Below are 15,154 nucleotides of genomic sequence, written 5' to 3' on the forward strand. Positions count from 1 at the left end.
AATGATAAAGAATCTGGCATAACTTTGAATTGTCTTGGGAAGAGTATGATTATATGGGAGCATTACTGAATTGTATTGGGAACAATTTCAGATTTCATGTGACGCTAGGCTTTTAACATTTTGAGATTTCAGATTTTTTCCATTTCTAGTGAAGAGGAGGTAGGAAATTGTATGTTGAGAAATCATTAGCCTAAGGCTCTGGGTCACACAGCTGCCTCGAAGCATAACCCATTCCATTGGGAAATGGTGGTCTAGCAGAACAGTTGTATGCTGACAAGAATTTTGTGATACCTGACATCTTCCTTCCTAAAGCCAGTGACTCTTCTTGATTGCCTGTACCTGTACCTCCAACCATATCCACTGTTGTTTACTTAGACCACCTGTCCAGCAGCACCTTTAAAACTGAGTGGTTCAGGAACTGTAATCATTAAATTTGCTTCTTTGGAAGAGTCACCTTTAAAGAAATTTATAAGATCTGAAAATTTTTCTGACACTGCACTTCAGTTTGGTAGTATAATTCTGGGTTCTCAGAGGAAATAGATCTATTAAATTAACTTCTCTGCTTCTTATGTTAAGATCATGGTAGTGATTTCTGCATCTATGAAGTTCCTTTTATTTTCCATCTTTGAGTCTAAACTAAATTAAGGGTGCCTGTGGATCTCTTCAGTACATTGTGTTTAGTTAGGTAGAACTATTAGTTTTTCTAGATCTGAGATATTGATTACTATATGTAGAATCTAGGTGTTTGATAAATATCCCGAGTCTATATTTTGTCTCCTATCATTAGGGAAGCTTTTATGAAGAACTATTTGAATGTACTTTGGAGGTAATTTCTTATACATATCACGAGGTTAAACTTGACACCAGTTACGAAATTACTGCTGTAGGGTGCTTTTTCTGGTGTCCACAGAGTTCATGCTCTTTATGTGCCATCTTCTTGGCAGGGATACACAAAGGCTTCTGATTTACCCTGGGATTCATTTGTATGCATAGCTTAGCATTCCCTTCATTACACACATATCGAAGGACTATGTTGGTTGCAGATAGGAGTAAGAGAAACATATATTGTGTGAAAGGTTCATAGATGAAGCTGTCAGAATTGATTAGTGTTCGGAAGACTGGACCTGTCTTTGCCGTGTGCCCAGGAATGCTTGCCTCCTATCTGACATAGCCTGTAGGATACATAGCTGTCATGAAGTTACCATGAAATAGTTGTCTATTTATTATGGAGGGTTTTTTTTAACCTGATCTTTCTTTTGTATGTTCGGAACAGAGGGTGGTTAATACAATATTCTTATTTATTTCTTTGATAAGCAAAATCTCCAGAACTATCAAAATGGAGGAGACGAATTATAATCACAAATTCAAGATTGATGCCATTTTCAAGAGGCCATTTTCATGGATTTACAGGAGCTTATCTATAAGATTCAAAGAGGAGGACTGTTACTCATGGCAATACTGTGCTATCTCTATACCTCCATATATTAAGGAAAAGAGTGTGTTGGGATGTAGATTGACATCAAATTATTTAACAATATAGAAAGGTTATGTCAGAAATACACTGAATTTGAGAGTGATAGCCAACCAGAGGTTAAATCATCATGACACAGGCTACTTAATTTTAGTTGAAATAAGTAATTTTTGCCACTGAGAGTGAGGAATAGAGCAGGATGCTTTTATGGTGAGATGCTGAAGAGATCCAAGCATGTGAATTAATGCAAACCAACGGAGGAGTTATAGGAGCTGACCAAGTGCCATGGTATTGAAGAGGAAGACTCACTGAGGAGTTACTGATTCAAATCCATTGGTGAACTGAGACAGTGTCATGAGAGTCTAGGGGAGCAGAGGCCAAACAAGGTGCCCCAGGCCAAATAAAAGACCCAAACAATGGGACACCGGAGTTGAAGGCTAGGTAGTCAAAGTCAGGTAGGAACAAGAGTTTTCAGACTTCTGTTTTGCATGGGCGTTCTCTACAGCAAATCTTAAAAATACGTAAGCCAAGACTCTACCTCTGACCCACTAAATCTGAACCTCTGAGATGATATGGGTTCTAGTTGTTAGTGTTTTTAAAAACCTCTAGGGGGCAGCCCTGGTGGCGCAGCGGTTTAGCGCCGCCTACAGTCAAGGGCGTGATCCTGGAGTCCCTGGATGGAGTCCCACATCAAGCTCTCTGCATGGAGCCTGCTTCTCCCTCTGCCTGTGTCTCTGCCTCTCTCTCTCTCTCTCTCTCTCTCTCTCTCTCTCTTTCTGTGTGTCTCTATGAATAAATAAATAAAATCTTTAAAAAAAATAAAAACCTCTAGGTAATTCTGACGTATAGAAAATCAGGTAATTCTGATTCTAGGTTTGGAATATGCAGAACTCTCAGGCATGTCAGTTGAGTTTTAAAGTTGTTCTCTGAAGAAGCAAACATTTCTTTGCATGAATATTTCCACAACCATCCAGATGATAAAATGTCTCCAAGAGTTGCTAAGAGTATTGTGGGTTAGTACACTGTGGGGACCCTGCTCCAAATGCAAAAGAAATGTGGGACTCAAAGTGATGAACTGTCTCAGCTAGGCTTCAATTACTGTGTCCTACACTGCTTCCGAGGTTTGAGAAAAAACTGAATTGGACTTCAAGGTCAGAAAATTATTTTGAATATTTGTTTCATGGTAGCTGGTTTGTTTGTGGCATTAGGCAAATCATTTAACCATCTAAGTGATATTTTATTTCCTTTTCTATGAATGAGATAGAAATTCCTGCTTTCTCATTAGGTAGGAGGGATCACTTTGAAAATCGTACTCTAGGAGAAGTTTTTATGGATCAAAAATTTAAACCCTAAGATGTAGACATGCAAAAATCTAAAACATTAATGAATTATATATAACTGAACTTGCCTTTGCTTTGAAGATGTAAATCTTCTGAGAAAAAAATAACTTCTTTCTCGCATATAGTCTACTCTGTTTTCTATTCACATTTATATACTCATATCTCAGGTTGTGTGTGGTTTAAAACATGGTCACTTTCAGGAAAATGCTCAACCCTCCTTTTATCCATTTTTTTCCCCCCAGGGATATATGGAATGAAAGAAGCTTCTGGAGCAGTGTGGGCAGTTGGTCAGGGGCTTCTCTTCTCTGAGTTATCCTTCATACCATTGATGTCTCTGACACAGTTTGGCAGATTCCTGGATCTGCTGGTGTGGACAGATTTTTATATCTGTTGAGGTGCAACTGGTCCCACTTTGACATCTGCGGCATTATGCCAGCCTGTGGCACCTGTTGTCATGCAGGCGCAAAGCTCTATGAGCCTGTCATCACACGCTCACCCCTCCAAGTCTTCAATACCCTACTGTTCTCATGCCATGTTAGGGACAGCAGTGCACTGAATATGGAGCATTTCAGGATGGCTTCTCCCAGAACAGACTTCCAGCCAGGAATTTGAGTGTATGTGAATTCTTAAGGAAGTACTTCCAGAAGAAATTGACAAAGAAGTAGAGGAAGCAGATATAGAAGGGGAAAGGTAAGCAAAGATTCAGGGTCAGGTAAAGTTTAAGCGTATGATTCTGCAACACAAATTATGCCTCATATTTTATTTCATGTTGCACTATAGGAGCTGACCTTTCTCATTTCTGCACCAGTTACTCATTGGCTGTAAAGCTGGCGTGGGGAGGAGATGGTTGGTTATAAGCTCCCAAGTGCTTCCAGCGTGGTTGCTCCTGCCACCCAAAGGCATTCCTCTGTAAAAGATTATAGATGCGTCTTCAGCAGAGGCTGAGGATGGGTGCACAGAGATCATGGAACCTGAGGATGTTTGAGCAGGAAAAAAGAAGTGTATATTAGAGTCCAACTTGCACTACTTTTCCATTAAGTTGATGCCTTTTTAAAAAAATCTGACGGGTCGGAATTTCTGCAGACAAATTTCTAAGAGAGCTTGGTGTGACAAGCCTTTTTTTTTTTTTTTTTTTTTTTTTTTTGCTGTTTGGTGTGGATTTTTTAAAAAAAATTTTTAATAATAAATTTATTTTTTATTGGTGTTCAATTTGCCAACATACAGAATAACACCCAGTGCTCATCCCGTGAAGTGCCCCCCTCAGTGCCCGCCACCCAGCCACCCCCACCCCCCGCCCTCCTCCCCTTTCCACCACCCGTAGTTCGTTTCCCAGAGTTAGGAGTCTTCATGTTCTGTCTCCCTTTCTGATATTTCCCACACATTTCTTCTCCCTTCCCCTCTATTCCCTTTCACTATTTTTTATATTCCCCAAATGAATGAGACCATATAATGTTTGTCCTTCTCTGATTGACTTATTTCACTCAGCATAATAACCTCCAGTTCCATCCACATCGAAGCAAATGGTGGGTATTTGTCGTTTCTAATGGCTGAGTAATGTTCCATTGTATACATAATTGGTGTGACAAGCCTTAATCTGCACTGCTAGAATTGGTCCCAACACCCTTTCTGACTCTCATCATCTTCCTGCTACACCCGTTTCAAACACACCCTTAGCTAGCACATCTGCTGTTCTAGTAGATAACTTGGAAGGATGAACTAGACCATCATTTGAGGAGCCTGAGCTCTGGTCACCTGCACTTAAGGTTGCTGTCATGGTTCATGCACAGGTAAAATTTATCTTGGGGGTTGTTGTCATGAGTGACCAAGTAAGCTGATATTAGGCAGCACTCCCACAAATGACAAGTACATACTCTGGAAAAAATAGAAAAACACAAACAATAGACAAAAATAGCTACTGGAGGCATTAGAGCAATCAGCAGTTGGATAAAGGGAATGGTAGTGTGTATGGAAGGATTTTCTGTTTGTTTTGTTTTGTTTTGTAGCTTCTAGCCTAAGGGCATCCCTCTTTATGTAATATACAGAGCCTATAGAAGTGTTCTAGAGGGATCCCTGGGTGGTGCAGCGGTTTGGCGCCTGCCTTTGGCCCAGGGCGCGATCCTGGAGACCTGGGATCGAATCCCATATCAGGCTCCCGGTGCATGGAGCTTGCTTCTCCCTCTGCCTATGTCTCTGCCTCTCTCTCTCTCTCTCTCTCTCTCTCTGTGTGTGACTATCATAAATAAAAAAAAAAAAAAAAAAAAAAAAAAGAATTGTCCTAGAAATATGTGCGTTTTTGGTGGCCCAAAGAACCAGAGGACCAAGTGTGAGGCAAGTGTAACAGCAGATCACGAAGGGGAGAACACAGAAAGAAGGGAGCCGGAAAGAGACAAATCTCACATTTTCTGCATATTTTGTGCATAAACTCTAAAACTCTTTGGATAACTTCCGAGCCAGTTATGTTTGGGGAAGAACCATGTAAGCTACCATATTTAAGACAAAAAACTGAGCTTGTATCTGAGCTGTTACCCAGCTGCCACAGTATCCAGTTGTAGTTTAGTCAAGTTAATTACCTGATAAAACAAACAACAAAGATCAACATTTTGGGGAACTATGTAACAAAATCTAGAGTAACCACAGCACAGCATTTAAAATGTCCATTACACAATCCAAAATAACTTGGCATATGGAGAAACAAGAAAAGGTGACCCATTATCAAGACAAAGACTATTTAATGGAGACTCTCCCTGAGATGAAACAAATTTTGCAATTAGCAGGCAAAAGTTTTACAGTAGCTCTTATAATAATGATAGGAAAATATGTTCACAATGAATTAAAAAATCAGAAAATTCAGCAGAAAGTTAGAAACTATAAGAAAGAGCCAAATGGAAACACTAAAAATAAAATGTACCACTTCTGAAGTAAAGGTGATTGTTGGAACACTAAATGATGCTGAGAACCAAACCCTAGCTCTAAGATGTCATAATAACACTAAATCTTTATAATTATCAGCATCAATTTTCCCTGTCAAGATGATAATCCCCTCCTTTGCCTAACTGGTCTATTGGTGTGAGGAATCCAACAGACCCAGTGGCAATCAAAATTTGACATTTAGTAGGGCTCTACTGTTTGCCTTGCTGGATTCATTTCTATCTGGAAACTAGGAGCTTTAGACACATAGAGGTTGAAGATGCAGAGATGGGAAGCATAGATTGTCCACATATGTCAATGCTTGTAGTCGTAAGCCAAGGGATTCTCTTCCTACCTTTTGGTCTGGGAGCCATCAGATATACTAGTGGGGGACTCAACACAATATAATGGTTGTAACTTTAAAGTTTGTATGGTGTCTTGAAGAATAATTCCCAATATTTCTAGAAGGTCATCTCTTAGATGACCTCTCAGAGGTTATTCCAACACTCTGCTAGACCAGCAGTTTCTAAAATGTGTAGTAGGTGGTAAAACCAAGGGATGTTCTGGGCCTGTGCCTACTGTTGTACATCCTTCAAAATAAAGGGGGTCCAAGGCAATTTTTTCAGGATCATATGTTAGTAAATAAGATGTTCTGTGAGCCCTCAGATACAGCACATGCCAAGGGACTGCTGTCAAGGGAGGGAATCTCTTCCCTTTTCTAATCTTGATAAAAGTTGCTTTGCTTTTCAGAATGAATAGGGTCCAGTTTAATCAACCTGACCTGAAGTAGCATATTTGTCTCTTCAAGAAGTGGTAGTTTATCACATACTCTGCCTTGGTCTCTTTTGTTGACATATTGGACAAAATGATCTTGTGTCAAAAACTACATTATCCTTGATTAGAGGGAGGCCTGTGAATAGCTTCCGTCTCTGACACTTTGGCTATTCTGTTGGTGAATCCATTGTGTAAATCCTGGGTAATCAAGGACAGATGTCAACTGATAGTAATTTGTTGAGTCATCGTGGTCACCTAACTATTTAGTACCCTTCTGGAATGGATGTTTTATGATGGGCATTAAGTGTGATGTAGATATCCTTTTTTACTATGATTGCTCTTACTCCACAGATCAAAGCAGTGTTAGGGTTTTATCAGATTCTTAGTGTGTACGTTCCACCAGATTAATGAATATTGGATGAGTGTGTGGGTCCATGGGACACTCTACATGTTGAATATAGGCCGTGGCTCTATTTATCAGTAAATATCCACATACCCATACTATAATAGTAGGGTCAGGATACCAGGATTGCTGGTGTCAGAATCAGTCCAGACTTAATGTCCCCCAGAATACTTACACATTTTTCTTTTTGAATATGCAACTACTGAGGTGAGTGGCTGCAGGTCCCATTGGGAAAGGACAAAGAGAATCACTATTGTTAAGACATGTTGTGGCATCACATCCTCCTTTTCCAGGTGTTTTCATCTTTGAATTCTACATGTGAAAATTGACTCAATTGTGGAAACTGAGCAAGTGATCATAACTTTTAACTAAGGTAATTGATAGCAACCTTCTTGATCTGTATCCACATCCACACACAAATTCTCTCTTTCTTTTTTTTCTTAGTTACCAGGAAACTGTAGATCCTAGGCTCTCACCATGTCTTTTAGCCATTGACATAAATCCCCCAGAACTTGGCCTCTCATTATTTCACCTTACTACCCATTATGGTAATTAGATTTACTTTGTCTCTGATGGTTAAAGTTGGCCCCTGGAATCTTTCAACTGGTGGGTACTAGGAATCCCAGTTTCCTAAAGCATCTTATACCACCAGTCCAAACCTTCAGAAGATAGTCATAAACTTCAACCATATTCGTGACTCCTACCAATTCATTTTTTATTGTTTTACTAATTGGAGTTTCCCCTAGCCCTTCCTGAACATAGTCCGCTAGTGCTTTTGTGTTTGTTTCATTTTTTTTGTGTTCATATATACTAACATGCCCTCTTCTCTGAGCCTTGTGTTCTCTTTCATACTGTGTCAGGTCATCTCTAGCATTTTCACTTTATTTCATGATGATTTTTTTAAAAGTAGGACAGTTGTTTTTAGAGCAATTTAAGGTTCACAACAAAATTAAGAAGGTACAGAGATTTCCCATATACCCTTTGCCCTCACATATGTATGGCTTTCCCATCACCAACATTCCTCACCAGAGTGGTATGCTACAATTGATAAAGCTACGTTGACGTGTCACAATCATCCAAAGTCCAAGGTTTATGACATTACAGTGCACTGTTTTTTGTTGTATGTCCTACAGGTTTGAACGAACACACAGTGACATACATCTACCATTATGATATCATGTAGAATATTTTTGCTGCCCTAAAATTCCTGTGTGCTGTGCTTAATCATCCCTTCTCCCATCCCTGAAAACCACTGATCTTTGAACTGTTTCCATAATTTTTTTCAGAATGTCATATAGTTGGAATGATATAGTATGTAGCCCTTTAGATTGACTTCTTTAACATGGTAGTATGTATTTAAGGTTTCTCCATGACTTTTAATAGCTTGATACCTCATTTTTTAAATTCAGTGATAACTAATATTTGTCTGGATTTACCAAAGCTTATTTATCCGTTCACCTACTGAAGGACATCTTCGTTGTCTTCAAGTTTTGGCATTTATGAATAAAGCTGCTATATATGTCCGGGTGAAGTGTTTGGTGTTTTTGGTGTGAAGCTTTTAATTTTAAAATTAAAATTCCAAGCAATGCGATTGCTAGATTATATATTAAGTATATGTTTAGTTTTGCAAAAAACTACCTGTCTTTGAAAGTAGCTGTACTGTTTTGCGTTATCATTAGCAATGAATGAGAGTTACTGTTGCTCCACATGCTTGCTAACATTTAGTGTTCCAGTGATCCCAATTCCAACCACTCTAATAGCTGTGTAATGGTATCTCATTGTAATCTGCATTTCTTTGATGATGTGTGACAATCATCTTTTCATACCCTTAACTGTCATTTGTATATCTTGTCTGGTGAGGTGTCTGTTATGGTCTTTGGCCCATTTTTAAATCAGGTTGTTTGCTTTCTTATTGTTGAGTTTTAGGAATTCTTTGTTTATTTTGGATAGCAGTCTTTATCAGTCGTATCTTTTGCAAACTTTTTCTCTTAGTCTTTAGATTGTCTTTTAATTCTCTTGACATCATATTTCACAAAGCAGAAGTTTTAAATTTTAACTTAGTCCTGCTTATCAATTGTTTCTTTCACAGATTATGCCTTTCAGTATTGAATCTAAAAAGTCATCACTATAACCAATGTCGTTTAGGTTTTCTCCTATTATGTTCTAGGAATTCTGTAGTTTTGCATTTTATATTTAGGTCTATGTTCCATTCTGAGTTACTTTTTGTGACAGGTGTAAGGTGTATTTCTAGATGCAATTTTTGTTTTACATGTGAATGTCCAGTTGTTGTCATACCATTTGTTGAAAAGACCCTTTTTTCTCCATTGTATTTCCTTTACTTCTTTGTCAAAGATCACTTGATCATATTTATATGGCTTAATTTCTGGATTCTCTATTTTGTTGGATTGGTCTATTTTTCTTTTCTTTTGCCAATATTATACTGTCTTGATTACTGTAGCTTTACAGTAAGACTTGAAGTCAGATAATGTCAGTTTCCAAACTTTGTTCCTCTGTGTTGTGTTGGCTGTTCTGTGTCTTTGACCTCTCATATTAACTTTATAATTAGTTTATTGATGATCACAAAATAACTAGCTGGATCTTTGATTTTGATCGTGAAGTAGAACATTCGAATATGGAAAAAGAAGCAGGTAAGACAGATAGGAAGTTTCAGTGAAGTTCTAGGCTCAGCCTCATCCTATAAAGCGTATACACTTGACCTTGAAATTTGCTTCATCTTTTGGAGAAGAGAACTCTACTCATATACTTCTCTACTGGCTTTTATCCTTGGCTCCTAGCTGTCCTTAAGGGGTTGGAAACTCCCAGGCATTTGTGACTCCTCCCCCTGGGACAGCCCTCTGAAGGAAAAGAGGCTCTGAAACAGCAAAGCACACACTATTTGGGGCACAGGTACAGTGGCAAGAGAAGTCAGGGAAAATCTCAGTGGGGCACCAAAAATACCCCCTGCAGATCCTCTGAGCAGCTTGCAGTACCCCAGGAAAACAAGGTTCCAGCATATGGTGTTTTTAGATCCCCCTAAACTGATCTGTTGGCTGATGTTTCCAGGATTTCATTACCCTTGATGCTCAGCCCTGAGGTTCGGAAAGAGACAACAGTCAGACAATGTCATTCACATCCAACCCTTTGTGCTTTTCTTAACTCTCTTTCAGTTTACCCCAGCGCTGGAAGGGCTTTTCCATTTCTTTTCAGGGAACTGTCTTTGTGGCATAGCTTTCTTCTTTCTTACTCTGTGCCTTATGGAATAAATTCTATGATCTCAAATACCCTGTGGCATGACACCACATAGTCAAAAAACCTATCTCTGTATTTTTAAGAAAATGATTTTCTTTCAATAAAGCCAAGCTCCAGCATTTTTTTAAAATACTTTTTTCAACCTGATACCACATATTGGCCTAGAAATTCTCTTTTGAAACTTCAAGCCAAGCACCGACCCTCCTGAACTTGGCTGAGTATGGCTGTCCCTTGAAGCAATCGATGGCATTGATTCCAAAGGTAGTGTTGCCAAGGGGTCCTCTGTGATGAACAAAATGTTGGTTTGCTTGCTCAATAATGTCATCCTTGTCAAACAAATTATTATGACATTATTGAATATTTATGTGACTGTGCTTCTGTGCTGTAACATTTTTATAATTCTGCTCATGCTGTTGAGATTTTCTTCTACTTAGTTAGGCAATGCCACTTGACTTCCCTCCCTTCTCTTTCTTTTCCTCTTTGCCTCTGATATCCTTCTGAAGTCACCTCATTCCCCCTTAGTATGCTTCTTCTAATTTGCTTAGGGCTGGGAACCAGATACACAAGTATGTTGGAATTGTACATTTAAGACTTTCAGCAGTTTAGGTGAGAGACTAAGTCTTCTTCCATGGCATCACATTCATGGCTTATTTATGAGTCCTCATGACAGAAACCTCAGGCACTGAGAGCTGTGCCTGTGTGTACACCCGTGGAGGTGTGTATGTGTAGCGTTATTTCTTCTAGATACTTTTTAATACGTGATTGCATTGAAGTGGCTAGAAATAAGACATTTGTGAAAAAAAAATAAAAAAAAATAAGAAAAAGACATTTGTGAGTAAAAAGAATCTCTTCTAAACAAAATGATATTGACAATTATTCACCAAGTCTGCTCCATCTTTTACAAATTAAAAGAACTTAAACATGGAGAATTCTGGAACATTTCAGGTCAGCCTTTATTAAAAGACCCGGTTTACTATAGATCCCACATTTTGCATGCCACTGGAGACAGGAAAGAAGATGTGATTTAATTCCTGGGGGGTAAAGACAAAGGAAATATACAAAGCTCCAGGAACATGAATGAGTGAGCTAGTATGACAATCAAATTAACAGACCATGTGTGAGGCTGATTGTAGATGTGAGGTCTATGGCTTTCAATTAACCAGACCACACTGAGACATCTGGTGCTCCAAGAGTATCACATCATTATCACTGGAGAGCAGCTCTATTTTTTCAAGTTTATCTTGAGAAAAATATTTTTGTATTACTCTGTGGAAAGCACCACATCCAAGAATGTACCGTGAGTTGGCCAATATTTCCCCATTTCTACGAGTGACATTAGTGATGTTCTATGAAATTGGTTCCATTGTTGTTGCTTTCTTGACTCATACATGGGTTCTGAAGAAACCAGAGAAAGTTGAGATAATCCTCTTACTTCAGGGGTTGTGGTAATGGGTCCTGACTGGTGGAAAGAAGATAATTTTGGAAGCGAATGGGGAAGGTGGGGACGCTCCTGCTGCTCTGGTTAGATGGTGCATGATGTTATAGCAGTCCTGCCTTAGTGGTGCCAGGAATCCCTCCAGAGAAGGGTATTGTGAATGACAGACATTTGCCTCTGGATCAATCTTTCTAATGGTGAGTTCTCTCAAGTTGCTGATTTTGCTCTTGGATGGCTGGCTGCAGTTGTGGAGAAACATCTTTCTCTGGTAAGCCAGAGTGAGCCCCCTTACCTCTGTCATCTTTGTTTCGAGTTCTGGGCTGGGGTAGTAGAGGATCAGATGCTGCTTCTCAGGCCTTCTGCTACTTAAGAATGTCCTTGTTAAATTATATGAAAAATGAAAAATTTCGGTGTCTAGTTCATTCCTTTTAAGCTCCTGCCAATGTTTTGCTCATTGTTGCAGTCTTATTCTATGCTCTCACCGATTTACCTTGGTCACTAACTTTTGACTTGACTCCCCATACTCATCCTAATCATTTTTGCAGATATGGATCCCAGGCCCCAGAGGAAAGGTGGCATGGGCTGCAAGCTTCCTCTTTGATTATTTACAATCACTTCCCCAGAGTGCTGGAAGCTGCACAGGAAGAAGAGAATATTGATGTTCCTAGAAAGTTTTTCACGGCTCAGCTCAGGATCTTGCATAACAAAATCCGGGAGCTAAATGTATTTTAATGGAAATGCTTAGCGTTCAGCTATGAGAGATTGTTGAGACTGATCGTCTGGAATGTTAATATGTGAACATTAACCAAGGTATTTATTTTGGTTGTATTTCAGAATGAAGGACGGCTTCATGGTTATTTATTTAAGAGAGTTCGCAGTTAGGAAATACTTAACTTTCAGGCAAGGATTCGTGCAGTGATAAAGTACCTGTCTTTTAGATTACTGGGAGGAAGTACAGATTAGTGGAATTCTGTCCCTTTATAACTTCTGCTTGCTCTGACAGATTGGAAAGAATGTTCATAGGAGTCACACAAACTACCACAGGCGCGCTGGGATCTGAAAGCATCAGATATAAGTAGAAAGTATGACATGAGTTTTATGGCACACTTGTGACATGAAGACAATTATCATGTCACGGACTTGAACCTGACAATTGTGGGTTGAGCTGGCAAGACCTGTGTGGACAAGTACACAGTGTTGTTACTGCAGCGACAGTTGCATTTATCTGCTTATTTTACTCATGGAATGACACAGATGTGGACGCCTATGACACTTTGGGCACATAAAAGGCCAACCCTGCGGGCACCTGGGTGGCTCAGTGACTGGGCTTCTGCCTCGGCTCAGGGCGTGATCCCGGTGTCCTTGGATTGAATCTCGCATCAGGCTCCCTGCAGGGAGCCTGCTTCTCCCTCTGCCTATGTCTCTGCCTCTTTCTGTGTGTCTCACCGATAAATAAATAAAAGTCTTAAAAAAAAAAAAAAGCCAACCCCTATTCTGTTTCTTGACAGACCCATGAAGTTGAAAGCTAATGAACAACTTCAAAGGTCCTTGAAAAGGACCACTCTTGAGGGTCCCGTGGAAACTTTTTGTGTCTCTATATTTTCTCCTACGAACTTTTCTTTTCCTCTCTTCTTTCCTTTTCCTTTTTTGGTTTTGTTTAGTTTTAAGATTTCCCACAGGAGAGGTTCTTGCTCTGACTGCAAGAAGTTCTTTATGCGCCAAGATGTTCAACCTGACTCTACTACTGCTTGTCCTCACAAGTCTGGGAGAGCTTGGGCTTTTTCCTCTTTCTTTTCAGAAAAGATACTTCTATTGGGGATCAGAGGGAGTTTTAGTTTTTGTAAATGGATGCTAATATATGTGCAAAATGAGCCCAGTCACAGAGCATGCCCGGAGAGGAAACTGACACACAGTTCATACTTCATAAAGCACAAGTGTGTAATTTGGGTTACCTGGAGAGCAGTTACAGTCCACAGTTAAGAGGCAGGACAGGAATTGCCTCGTTAGCTTTTCTCCAGTGCTACTGAACAAAAAGTCCTATTAATTCACATCCTCCCTGTTGAAAGAGTAAATCAGAGAGTGTTGCCACCACATTCCTTGGCTCCAAATGGGGGCAGTTTGTTGGGTGCTGAGGAATCTTTATGTCATTGTGCAGCCACCTGGCTGGACTGCCATTTCTACCTTTGGATTACCTGCTTTATCTATTTGCTATTAATTCAAGGTTTTCAGCTCCTACTGAATAGAATTGCCTCCCAAGGGTGCTCTTCTCTCTCTTTTGCATTACAGGTCTCTCTGAGACTCCAGGGCTCTTGAGCTCACCTGCCTGCATCCAAACTGATGTACCTCAGAGCTTGACAGGAACAGTGCCCTTTGGGGCATATTACAGCCATTTCAATTGGCAAGTAGAGAAAAATAAATACCACATAAGAAGCAGTAAAAAGATTGACTTTCAGGGTTTTTTAGAGCTTTATGTTGGAGGAAAATGATTTATTTAAAAGGGTAATCAGGCGTGGAGGTGGGCTGTATGTAGAGAAAATAGTGGGTGGGCTTAGGTTTGCTAGCCCAGCATGGCTCAGAGCATGAGAAAAACAAAGATAGCTTCTTTAGTGGAGGTTCTAATCTCTGGATAACATCTTTCTTGTTATTGAAAGAGGCATTTCCAGAATGCCACCTGGTCGAAAATAGTGTCGCAGAGAGGAAGTGGGCTTAGGTTGTAAGTACTTTAAGGTCCTCACATCTGTAATCTGGACAGGTTCTCTGTGGCTCAGGAGGAGAAGGCAATGGAATCAAGCCTGCCAAGACAATAAAAGCTTTTTCAAGACTGTGATCTGTTAGATAAACAGTTTTCCTTCTGTTCCCCATCCCATAAATCCACTGCTGACTCTGACTTATTTTTGTGTGTATCTCAGAATATAAAATCTTTTATTAACCACAAAGTAATGGGACCTATTCATCTAATTGATCACCCTTCCACAGTACAAATATCTAAAGCAATAAAGTAATGGAAGGAATGCAGAGCTGAGAAAGACGAGCAGAGCTCTTGCATTTTTTTAAATCAGTCAGCGAATATTTGCTTTTTAGAGCAATGTGCACTTTTAGATATTAAACTTTTTTTTTTTTTTTTTGCCAAGACAACTTGTTGCCTTTTTTTTTTTTCACTTTTGAAGTCTAGGAGGTATATCATATTTTCTTGCTTTTCAGACTTCTCAGCACATTTATATTTAATTCAGAGAGAAGGAGAGAGACAGAGAGGAAGAAATGGAGAGAATGTGTAAAATAAAGAAGCACAGTACCATACTTGGCATTTATCTACATGGAATTTTGTCCTTGGAGAGTCTCCCTGCATTTGCATAATTAATTGTAGTTACTTTAGAGGGAAGTAAATAATGTCCGTTTACATAAAGGATGCCTTACACAGCTTTCACTCCTAACTCTGACTTTCCATCTCTTTTTTTGCCTCATCTTCCCCAAATTAAGCAATAAAATTGAACTTTTGCAGCCTGGGAAACATTCAGTCTACTAGTGCTACAGATAAATAACTGAACTCTACATCTGAAACTAATATTTAAAGGAAA

At 39.4% G+C, this 15,154-nt stretch overlaps 1 long non-coding RNA gene across 1 annotated transcript in view; it reads left to right on the top strand.

Annotated features, from left to right (window-relative positions):
- Positions 1 to 3,078: 3,078 nt before the first annotated feature.
- The window catches only part of LOC119873857, a 228,991-nt gene continuing 216,915 nt past the window's right edge, over positions 3,079 to 15,154 (top strand). The window contains exon 1 of the long non-coding RNA XR_005366550.1: positions 3,079 to 3,501. This is a non-coding gene — a long non-coding RNA (uncharacterized LOC119873857). The remainder of the gene's footprint in view (positions 3,502 to 15,154) is intronic.

The sequence above is a fragment of the Canis lupus genome, chromosome 11 (genome assembly GCF_011100685.1).
Source record: "Canis lupus familiaris isolate Mischka breed German Shepherd chromosome 11, alternate assembly UU_Cfam_GSD_1.0, whole genome shotgun sequence".
Taxonomy (NCBI): Eukaryota; Metazoa; Chordata; class Mammalia; order Carnivora; family Canidae; genus Canis; species Canis lupus.